The sequence below is a fragment of the Pleurodeles waltl genome, chromosome 5 (genome assembly GCF_031143425.1).
Source record: "Pleurodeles waltl isolate 20211129_DDA chromosome 5, aPleWal1.hap1.20221129, whole genome shotgun sequence".
Taxonomy (NCBI): Eukaryota; Metazoa; Chordata; class Amphibia; order Caudata; family Salamandridae; genus Pleurodeles; species Pleurodeles waltl.
The window spans coordinates 1,338,983,871-1,338,995,896 of record NC_090444.1 but is presented as its reverse complement, the minus strand read 5'-3'; the positions used below and the strand labels follow the sequence as shown (position 1 = coordinate 1,338,995,896).

General features: G+C 43.8%; 1 pseudogene; it reads left to right on the top strand.

Annotated features, from left to right (window-relative positions):
- Positions 1 to 284: 284 nt before the first annotated feature.
- On the top strand, positions 285 to 456 carry LOC138297618 (U2 spliceosomal RNA; annotated as a pseudogene).
- Positions 457 to 12,026: the final 11,570 nt, after the last annotated feature.

Sequence of the window (12,026 nt, the reverse complement as noted above, 5' to 3'; positions counted from 1 at the left end):
GTTTTCACACAAAAATCTGAACACAAATGAATGTTTGAAATTGTTTTAAATAAAGCAATGATATATATGTTACCTGACATTAAAAGGTTAGGCACACAAGAAGTAGACAAAATATGGAAAAATAAAGAATAGGCAAAATGGCTGCTTAAAAAATCGCAAAATACATATACATCTAGATGGAAACCACCAGAGAGTATGCCTGCGCTCATCAACTCTGGTCTGGCAAATGTACACCACTCTATGTCACTGGTTAACCTGTATCTTGCTTTTTAAATTCAATAAAGATCTATTTTTATTAAAAAAAATGTTCTTATCAGTTTAATATCTGATACGTCCTCTATGTGGGGACCATACATTAACTTGATTTTTGGAACAGGGAGATGGAATAGGAGCTTTCTCTGTCCACTCCACACATCAACCTGGTATTGCAGCACCTCTAGGGATGGTGCACTTCCCCACTCCTGGAAAACCGTGCTGTTGAAAGAAAGATGAAAAACAAAAGTAGCTCTTCACTGACACACTATGTAAAGTAAGGCTAATATGTTTCATTGTAAATAAAACCAACCTGGCCACTTTGTGACGGTTTGTCTTGTTTTATTTATTTATTTAATTATTTTTGTCATATTTAATACCGCACCCCCTTTTCTTTTAATTTTTTTTCCTCTCTGCCCGAGGCTACACTTGGCAGAGCAAAATGTCAGAAAAAGACGCACCTTCTGCAGTGTGTTTCTTTCATTTTTGGATCCATTTCACAGGAGAGCGAGTTGAGGAAAAGAGGGGAAGCAGAGGGCAAGAGCCCATTCTTGATCTCCCAGTTTTCAGCAAGTGAGGAGGAGCGAGATAGGAATGGAAAAATAGGAAGAATGAGAGAGAGAGAGAGAGACAAAAAAACAACACTAGTTGTGGAAGAGCAGAATTAGACCGTGCCCATGTCTTCACTGGTCAAGAAGGAAAAGACAGAATCCTTTTTCTTCTTTGCCCATCCCTGCCCATCTACGAACAGCAGAGCCTTATCTAGGCCTAGGCTAAAGGGTATGCGATGGTGAGGTGCTGGCCACTTGCTGTCAGGGTGCTATCCAGGGTGGCCTGGCCCGTTGTCCAGTGTCCCGGCCCAGGGGCTGGATGCAGTGGACAGGAAGGGGCCGGCATGAAAAAACTAGAAAGTGGGCAACCTGGGTATGCTAAGGGATGCATAATGAGGCGACTGTTCAGAACTCTGGGAGCTGGAAGAAACCCTGACGCCAGGGCCTCTTTTTCTTTTTGGCACTTGCTGAGCTCTTGCGAAGAGAGGCCAAAGGCCCATGAGCAGTGATAGAAAGGAAGACTCCAGCCTGAGTCAGCCAGGGAGACCAGGAGGTGAGGTCAAAATTCTGGCACCTTTCGGGTTATCGATTCTCAGCCTTTTGGCTAAGATCCAATGTAAGCTTGGTATGCCTGAAGGTGGGGTTGATTTATGGCCCTTGAAGGGGCTGGGCCTGCATCACTCTGGAATGCCTGGAGCCAGGCTGTGTTTCAATAGGGGACAAAAGATCCTTTTAAGAGATATCCTCCTTCTGACGATCTAAGGTGTTGTTCATTTGTTCTCTGGCTTGTCTGGGGCAAGGCTGACACCTCTGGATTGCGAGGATTGAGGGCTTTTTGTTCCCATTCACAAAAAAGTTTCTGACACTCCCTAAAGTTGAGGGGACAGGCCTGTGAGTTTTGGCTTGCCCAGGACCTGGCTGATGCTCCAAGACTGGTGGGGGCTCAGAGTACCACTTCTTTCTTTTTCTTCACTTACGTTTCAGGGAACCCTCCGGTCATGGGGCTTGGCCTGCGACTCCTGGCATGACCAGGACCTGGCTGATGCTCTGAGGCTGGAGGATACCTGAGGAGCTGTCCTTTCATGACCATCGTCTCACGGAGCTGCTTTTCGGTTTCTTGCGTAGGGTTTCTTGTTTTGTTACTGAGGTTACGCTTGGAACGGGAATTGTGGGGTATCAGGGGACACTTTTCCCCTTAGTTCTACCTAACCGCTTGACCCCTGGATAGAGGGTCCCCCCTCTCCTCCTTTTCCAGATGGACTTTTGCTTTTAATCACCACCTTCTCCTGGATCTGTTGGTGTGCCACTGAGCTCAGAGGTAAGACCGCAGCAGAGTTGATTTTGCCAAAAAACTTATTTCCTGTGTGTCAATTCCTCTGCTTTCTACAGCAGTTTAACTCTTGACTGCCACATGTGTTTCTCACACGTTAGCTTGTTAGTATAGCTTCTCCCTCTAAAGTGTCAGAGTCAGCCCGAGCTTTTGATTATATTTCAAACTCGCTCAGAGTGGAAGTAAATGAGGAGCATCGTAAGGAGAAGAATTTTTTTTTTTTATAGTGGAGGATTTCTTGAAGAATGAATGTAATGTGGCTGATACTTCAATTGAATGTATTTAAGACTTTTCCAACCGAGGTGTTTTAGATATCCCCTTTTCTAGTGACTCTATATGTCAAAAGGTTTTACAAGTTGTTGTTGATGACAAATACAAACGCATTTTGGAAGGGCTGTCAGTTACTCCAATGTTTGCACCAAAAGAGTTGGAATTAGTAGTACATATGTATAACCCTCATACTGATCCAAGACTCATAGAGTTCTTTCTGACCCGCTTCTGTTCCAAAATTAGAGTGGGGCAGAAAATTAAGAATATGTGTGGTATAAGGAATGGCAAGTGCAAATATTTAGTGACTTTTAAAGAAGACCCTCAGAGCTCAGGGACCTTGCTCATCTTCCCCATACTTTTACCCTCTGTGTTAACAAGGGTTTTTGAGTATATTCCGGACAACCTTTATTTTGCAAGTTTTGTCAGCAATTTGGTCATTCCAAAGAACAATGTGCTGGTTCTGTCTGTCGGAATTGTGGTGGTTTGGATCACAAAGTGCAAGACTGTCAAACTCCAAAAAAGTATAACTTGTGTGGGAGTGAGGATCACCTTTTCAGGATGTGTCCTAAAGGGAAATTTTCCTACTGCAAGCCACTATTGCGCAGGGCCCTGCCGCACAGATTCCTGTTTTTTCTCAAGTCAAGACACCTACATTAGCCTCAGAAGAAAGTGTTGCTCATCCTGATATTACTGGCTCTGTAGTTCTTGGCTAGGTTGATGGGCTGCCCATCTACAGTAGATGGCCTGAAGCACTAGGTGAGGAGCTCAGGTTGTAGATGCTCCCAAGCAGATTATGCCAGCTGTTCCGGACCCGCACCAGTTGGCTTAACAAATAGTTTAGGAAGAAACGGTGTGCCTGTATGCAGAGTGTATAAAACATAAGGCGTTGGATAAACATCTTGAAATGTTTGGCATCCCAAACACCTTCAGTCAAAACGCCAGGTAAGGAGGGCAAAGATTTTTCTTCTGTATTAATAATAGATGATCTGGCTGAGCGAAAAGAGGAGCTATGTATACCAGAAACACCTCTCCTCCCTGAGGGCTCTCAAAAACAAGGTCTAGAGAAGGTACCCCGTGGTGTTTCCACTGAAGTTGCCATTAATTCATCTGCACAACAATCCTTTTTACACAATCAAGTGACTGATCTGGATATGGTCCATAGTGGGTGGTCCACTTACATATCCAATAAAAGTAAAAACAGATGATCGAAGCAGGTGGTGGACAAGCCTTTGGCCGACCAGGCCAAGTGACTCCCAACTTCTCTGGATCTCTTTTACAAGGGAAGTCGATTTGATCGCCTTACTCACCTCTCAGATTCTGAGGAGGTTTTCCATGATATTGCTCAAGAGCTTGAGGTGCGAGATAGCCTCCTTACTGGCTTAGAAGCTACAACCGATTTAGAGGCTTTGGTGTCTGCTACTATGCTTTCTGGTCCAGCTCAGGAGTCACCACCGGATAGTGAGGGTGAATTTTCACTACCAGATTAGAAACATGTTTGGTGTTTTACTCTCCATTCTAATTATGCTAGTGACTGTTGCCTTTTGCAATGTAAGAGGTATGAGCACAGAGGTGCTCAAGGTAATAATTTTAGATTATTGTAGGCAACTTGCTGCTGATATTATTTGTTTACAAGAATGCCATATCCCTTATCGTCAGGATTATTCCACTTATAGTAACTCTTTGATGGTTGGTCCATCGGTTTGGTCTGGAGGAACTAACAAAAATGATGGTGTTGTGCTTCTTTTCAAAAATAGACATCGGCAAATTATATCCAGGCCGTGCCATCCTCCTTACCTTAAAGATGGACTGTATCACTTTACGAGTGTGTACTGTATATGCCCCTGCCCAGAAGGTAGAGCGGGAGCACCTTTTCAATCTCATCAAGCTATTTCTCACAGGTGCTGTTTGGCTCATTTTGAAAGGTGATTTCAACTGTATTATGCATCAAAAGGATCGTCAAGGATAGCAGGGAGAGTGTGCTTTAGATGTTACTTCTAAAATTCTTCTCAAAATGGTGTTTGATTCAGACCTATTTGATACTTATTCAGAACATTTTTCTCCTGGTACAGTTTTTACATGGGAGGCAGTTCATGGTAATACTCAGTCTTGCATTGATTATATTTTTGCCTCAAAGTCTTTGATTTTCGAACAGTGTCACTTGTCTTCTCTTGCCTTTGCTGATCATAGCATGCTCTGTACTAAATTCCAAATGTCCACGCAGTCTGCACGAGGTCCTGGATATTGGAAGTTAAATTGTAAGTTAGTAGTAAAATTAACAGATCTGTGGGCAATATCAATGTTGCTATAAAAAATGGGTGCATCAAAAATGAAACTTGTCCTCTGAATATCAGTGATGGAAGTGGGTGAAAAAAAAATCAAGGTTTTTTTCCAGACACATGGTTCTCTTCTTCGGAAAGCAGAATGGGAGGATTTCCACAAGCTCCAACAACGCCTCGTTCATTTGCAACAACTGGGAGAGGCAGGTAAGAATGTCAGCAATGATGTTCGTCAGGTTAAAACTGATATGAACCATTGGTTACAAACAAAGAGCAAAGATATTATCTTTCAATCTAGGGTTCTTACCTTTCAGGAGGATGAGAAATGCACTTCATTCTTTTTTAGGAAAGCGAATAAACATCATAAGCTTTTAACAGTTTTACAAAATAAAGGTGGGGTTTGCTGTCAAGGCTTACCTGACTGAAAGCAAATTGCCTTTCATTTCTAAAAAGATTTGTATACTCCTACATCTTCAACTTAATCAGCACAGGAGATTTCCAATTATTGTGCGTTAATCACTGATGTATTTGATAAAGACCAGCAAGTTTTTCTGAACAACCCTTTCACAGGTGAAAAATTTATTTCAGCTCTAAGCATGGCATCTCTCAGTTCTAGCCCAGGTCTTGATGGCCTTCCTTGGGAATTTTACTGGAAATTTTGGGGTCTTATATATGCAGATTTTATGTCAATGGTAACAAATGGGTTTGACACTGATACCTTTACTAAAGAGTTTTCCACAGGTATTATTACCTTAATTTATAAAAAAGGTGATGAAACTTCTAAAGGTGTCTGAGGTTTTAGCTTGTAGAGTCCGGTCTGTGTTACACACTTGCATCCAACAGGATCAAACTTGTGCACTTAAAGGTCGAACTATTGTTGATGATTTAAACACTATCAGAGATGTTATTCATTACACTCAAGAACGTAGTATTCCTTAGGGAGTTTTGAGTTTAGATTTTAAGAAAGCTTTTGATCGTGTGTCTAATTCTTTTCTGTTTGCTGTGTTAAAATGTTTGCATGTTCCTAAAAGGTTTATTCATATGCTTTCTATGTTATATCAAAATTCTTGCAGTGTGGTGAGTAACAACTGCTTTCATATGTAGGAGTTCCCTATTCACGCTAGAGTTCGGCAAGGGTCTCCCCTCTCACCTGCTTTTTTTGTCTGTGCTCTAGGATCTTTTTTATGTCATTTGCTCAAGGATTCTCTAGTTACAAGAGCCGTTATCCCCAGGGGTTCAGGAAAACGGGTAAAGGTGGTGGCTTATATGGACAAAGTTACTATCTTCTGTTTTAGTCCAATGGTTGAACGTAAGGTTTTACAGCATGCTAATTTTTTTCAACCAGTGTCAGGACTAGGATTAAACCTTGGTAAATGTGCATGTCTAACTTTGGGTCCTTGGGACCACCCGGTGCAACTTCCTGTCTCCACCATGAGCGAACCAATTAAAATTCTTGTTTTTTTTTTTTTGTTGCAACGGCCGGCCGTCAGGCAAAGAATTTGGCTGAAGTCCATGGTAAGATGGAGAAAAAAACTCTCCTTATGGTCCACACATAAATTAACCATTAAAGGGAAAGTCTTGGTTATTAAAGCTCTCCTACTGCCGCTTATTTTATACCTCACAATGGTTTACCCTCCATCAAAGGCAGTTTTACAGAACTGTTTTAAAATAATTTTCTCATTTTTGTTGGGTTCACGTATGGAAAAACTTAATAGAGCTAAGGTCTGTAAAAATTGGAGAAATAGAGGCAAGGGGATGTCTGATATCCATTATTTCCTATTTTCTAAGATATTCTCTCATATGCTATTTAAAGTTCAAGCATGTTCTATGAATGTTGCTAGTCTATTTACTCCTTATTTTGCAGGGGTAATGTTACATCGTTTTGGTTTGTTTCATCCCACCAACTTAGCTCCTTTAGCCTAATCAGTTCCTTATTTTTACGAGGGTTTAAAGTATTTCCTTCAGAGGTTAGATTTGACCTCATTGACAATTGACATATGTAAGAATTCTAAAGAAGTTTTTTTCTTGAACTGGAACAGACTGAACTCACAGGCTCCTTTTCTGAACAACGTTCTAAAGAGGTGCGGGCTTTAGTAGGGCATAAATCTATTGCTAATAGTCACAAAGATTTAACATTTCAACATAGAAGGGGACTGGCTCCTTCTGCAGTTTGCCCATGGACTCATTGTCTACACAAAGAGACTGTTTCTCATCTCTCATCTCTTTTGTGAATGCCAGCATGGTTGGACCTTTTGGACACTGCTGCAACCTTTTTTGCCCAATATAGCTGGCATTTCCAACCCCCCCCCCCCCCCCCTTTTTCTTTCAGTTTTTTCCCCCTCTGCCCCTAGGCTGCACTTTGGCAGATCAAAATATCAGAAAAAAACAGTATCTTCAGTGTGTTTCTTTCATTTTTGGATCCATTTCACAGGGATTGAGTGATGGAAAAGAGGGGAAGCAGAGAGCAAGAGCTCTTTCTTGATCTCCAGGTTTTTAGCTAGCGAGAAGGAGTGAGATAAGAATGGAAAGATATATATATATTGTGTGTGTGGGGCAGCTAACTCTGATTGGGAAGGAAAAGACAGAGCCCTTTTCCTTCTTTCCCTGCCCGTTCAGGAATGGGCGAGCCTTATCTATAGGCCTAAGCTGCAGGGCAGCAGAGTCCTGGGCAAGCGAGGTGCTGGCTACTTGCTGTCAGGGTGCTGTCTGGGGTGGCCTGGCCTGTTCCCTGGCATTCCGACCCATGGACTGGACGCAGTGGACAGGAAGGGGCTCTGCATGCAAAAACTAGAAAGTGGGCAATGTGAATATGATAATGGATGCATAATGAGGCAACTGCTGAGAACTTCTGGAGCCGGGAGAAACCCCGACACCAGGGCCTCTTTTTCCTTTTGGCACTTGCTGAGCTCTTGCGAAAAGTTGGGAAGAGAGACGAAAGGCCTGTGAGATGCCAAGGAAAGGATGACCCCAGCCCGAGTCATCCAGGGAGATCCGGAAATGAGGTGAGAAGTCTGGCACAATTTGGGTTACTTCTACTCAGATCAGATCACAGGTAGGTTTACCTATCCTGTTCGTCAAACCCAGAAGGCCAGACTTGGAACCCAAATGCTTAAAGTGCTAGGCCTGTGCTCTGTGGCATGCGTGAGGTCAGGCTGTGTGCTGAAAGATGATAGGGTGAGGAGTCCAGGTGGAACTTTGGGGAAGCCTGCTGGCGTCTGGCCTGACCGGATCGAGGCTGTATCACCCAGCACAGGGGAACCAGGGTAAAACCAGCACCAGCACGGCCATTATACATAGCTGCAGTGTCAAAGACTTCCACAGCCCTGAAGGAGGTGAGCAGCTCTCCAGCTGCTTCCAAGACTGAGGAGTTAGGTGACCCCACTGGTTGGCCTTGAGAGCCAGGTGACCTGGAAGCCAGGTGCACTGATTGACAAGCGACACCCACCTGGTAGTCCCCGAGAGTTAGGATTCACCTTTCCTTGCAATTACTGCAAGCCAGATGATATCTGTCCCGGCGCCCTCCCCCGAGAGCCAGGCGCACCCTTCCAGCAACAGTTCGAGAGCCGAAAGGCACCATTACAGCTACCCCCTGAGAGACAGGCAGCTCCCACACCACAACCTCGGAGGTCTCTGAGTGCCAGGCGGCACATCCACAAAGATCCCCGAGTGCTAGGTGTCACACTTAGACGGAGCCCAGGTACCAGGAAGCCCGCCCCCCCCCCACAGCATCCCAAAAGCATCTTTGACGGCCCTCACTGCCCATCCGAAAGCTAGGCTGCCCTGAGCTCCGCAAGGAACAGGAACCACTGACATAAAAAGTAAAAAGGATGCCCTTCTCTCATCCTGAAACCTGCATCACTGGTGAATCGCCTTTTTCAAACAGCGATGACATGCAGCTACAAGAGGACACAGCAGCGAACTTCATCAAAGGTGAATCTGCACACATCCATCATTACTAACCGTGGACCCCCACCCTGCTTTGTCCTCACCATAAACCCTTTCTTTTCTTTCTCCTCACTCAATTAGGGTGACTTGGGGACTTGAGGGGTACCTTCCCATTGTCTTCTACATTCCAAGGGGGCACGCAACCTAATCCTTTACCACACCGAGGGACTTTGCTTTCCACCTCTCTCCCTATTTTGCTCTTCGATCCCGGGCATAAATAACAAATCGGCAAGACAGATTTTAACTCCTTCCTGTCCTGTGCCCACTTTCAACACCTAAGCTATGTGTGGCTAACATGCTTGTTTTACTGTTGAAAAATCATATAATTCGCTCGTAAGGAGATGGGTCAGGATGTAGTGCAATGGGCCCAGGCCCACAATATGATAAAAATGTGCCAAAACAAGGGAACAACACCAACAAATTCGAAATAGAAGAAACCGAAAGAAATGTAAAGGGAGTTCAATATATAGCTATGGAGATACTTCAGAAATTATTTAAAGTAGGAATTGACCAACTCAGATGCATACAAGATTACCCAAGCAGAGGGGTGTATGAATACAATTTTCTAAACAAAGGCCCAGTAAGTAACATAATGTGTGGCACAATATTTAAGGAAGAAGAAGAAGCCATGAAGGGTGTTACTATGTCTACATGTGCAACTTAAAGAGAAATCCTAATAACAATCCTTGTGTACAATCCCTATGTACCAGATCATGACGTTGAACTATTCTTTATGAAGTACTGCACAGAAATTAGAGGTGGTTGGCACCTGAAAAACATCTTAGAGGCATAGAACGGTAAAAGGAGATATCTGTGCATCCTAAAACACGATGAAACAGGCGTGGGGGGGTCTAAAACACCCCCTGCAACATTTTCAATAGTGGCAAACAAATGCTTTTTAAACTACCCTAATCAACCAACACACTGCAGATCCTGTCAAACTTTCGGGCATACAAAGGACAACTACAACATGGACATTTGTAAAAAAATGTGAACAATCAGGGCACAAAACTTTTGAATGCCTAAAAACATGTGGCAGCGATAAACATTTATACAGACCTTGTCATCTAAGACAAGCATCATATGCCCAACTCGCCAAAGACAAAGGGGAGATCAAACCAAAAACAAATAATTACCCCTTCAACTTCTTAGGGAAAATACAACCAGAAAATCAAGAGCAAGACGAGGACATTGACATAGACCATTTGAAAGCATTCACTAAATTAAGTGCGGAAATTATGGCAGCAGATGCAGGAAGAAAAGCAACCAAAACTAGCCAAACTGATGAAGAAAATACTGAAACAGCACAGGAACAGTCCCAAAAATATAACAACAAAGAGCAAGAATCAAACAACCACCCCCCTTCAGATAGCCAAGTGGTCCTAGCAGAACAACAGATGGAGACTGCAATATAACAAATTCTTCTGGGTTTTCAGCAAGTGAGGAGGCGGAGCAAGAGAGAGAAAGAGATACATAAATATATATGACATTTGGTGGGGACAGCGTGTGTTTTTTGTATGGTGGGCACATTATTGATTTCCTTTTTGTGCTTATGTACCAACTTTTGCGGGTTCTTATTTACCTGCATACAAATCTTTTTCATTAAATAAGCAGCCGATTAAATTATTTAAAAGTGGTTTTTGATTATTTTACAAGCTGGTTTTGGATGATGTGCAGCCCTTGGTGTGCGATTACAATGCACCAGTTTCTTTGAATATATATATATATATATATATATATATATATATATATATATATATACACATATATACACATACAGCTGGCTGCGGCAGAGCGCAGAAGAAATAGACACTGTCCATGTCTTCTCTGGGCAGAAGGAAAAGACAGAGTCCTTTTCCTTCTTTGCCCGCCCCTGCCCAGCCCCGAACGGCTGAGTCTTATCTATAGGCCTAGGATACAGGGCAGTAGAGTTCTGGGTAAGCGAGGGCGAGGTGCTGGTCACTTGCTGTCAGATTGCTGTTCAGGGTTGCCCATAATGAGGCGATTGCTGAGAACTCTGGGATCCGGGAGAAACCCTGACGCCAGGGACTCTTTTTCATTTTGCCACTTGTTGAGCTCTTGCCAAGAGATGGGAAAAGTGGCATAAGGCCCGTGAACGGTCAAGGAAAGGACGACCCCAACCCTAGTCAGCCAGGGAGATTGGCAGGTGAGGTGAGAATTCTGGCACTTTTTGTGTTACTGCTTCTCGGCCTTTTGGCTAAGCTCAGGCTTTTGCTTCGGCTGGCTCAAAGGTGAGTGTGATTTCATACTCATGGGGGGGGAGGGCTGGGCCTGCATTTCTCTGGCTTGACAGAAGCCAGGCTGCATTCCTCATAGGTAATGAAAGATCCTTCTGAAGCGATCAATTCTATTCTCTGTCCACGTGACTCGGGAAATGTCGGGGGATGGGCCTTTGCACTCTGGTCTGCCCGGAACAAGGCTGATGCTACCCTGTTGCAAGGAATGAGACGGATTGACTTTGCCGGTTCCTTTTGGTTTGGAATTGACGGTCCTGGTCTTCCCTTGAGGAGTGGAGCGCAGCTTGTGCTTCGGGCTCGTCTGGGGCCTGGCTGTGGCTCCGTGACTCTTGGGAGCCTTGGGGGGAAGCTATGCTCCACCTGGGCTTGCCTTCCTGTATTCCTGCTGTCAGTGAGCATGGCCTTTTAGCTCCAGGATTATCGGACTCTGGCTGCTGCTTTCACAATAGCAATACAGTGGAGGGAGCTGTCCTTTTCAGGACCTTAACTCCCGAGCACTATCAAACTATTGAAGCCTCACTTTCTTCTTCATTTTTTCAGCACCATCCATTTTAGTTTTGACATTGTGGAATGGAGGTTCTGGAGGGTACTTGCCATATGTACCCCTTTAAGTGGTCCCCAGGGGGGCCCCTATATCCCTCCTTGGTCATCTCGCTTGGCTGAAACTAACTGGACAATTTACTCCCTGGAAGACCTCAGAACTGCGCCTTTCTAGACTAGTAAGACAATAACTAATAATCTTCACCTCCTTGATTGTCCTTTTCCTTTTTCTCCCGCATGTTTATCTAAACACTAAATGGCTTATTTACCGTGCCAGCCGGGCTCTGCCTGGGCTTTTGATTATATCCCAAACTCTTTAAGAGTGGAAGTCAACAAAGCTTTTTGTACAATCAAGAATTTAGTTTTTCTTATTGAGTCATTCTTGAAGGATGCCTGCAACATTTCCGAGACTGCTATTGAGTGTGTACAAGATTTTTTCTAATCGGGGAGTCTTTGACATTACCTTCTCTAACACCTCAATCTGTCATGCAGTTTTACACAAGTTTGCTGAATGCACCAACCTGGCCATTAAGGCCATGTTTGCACCAAAGGAGGTGGTCGTTGTGGTACATATGTACAATCCTTATACCGATCCCTGACTGAT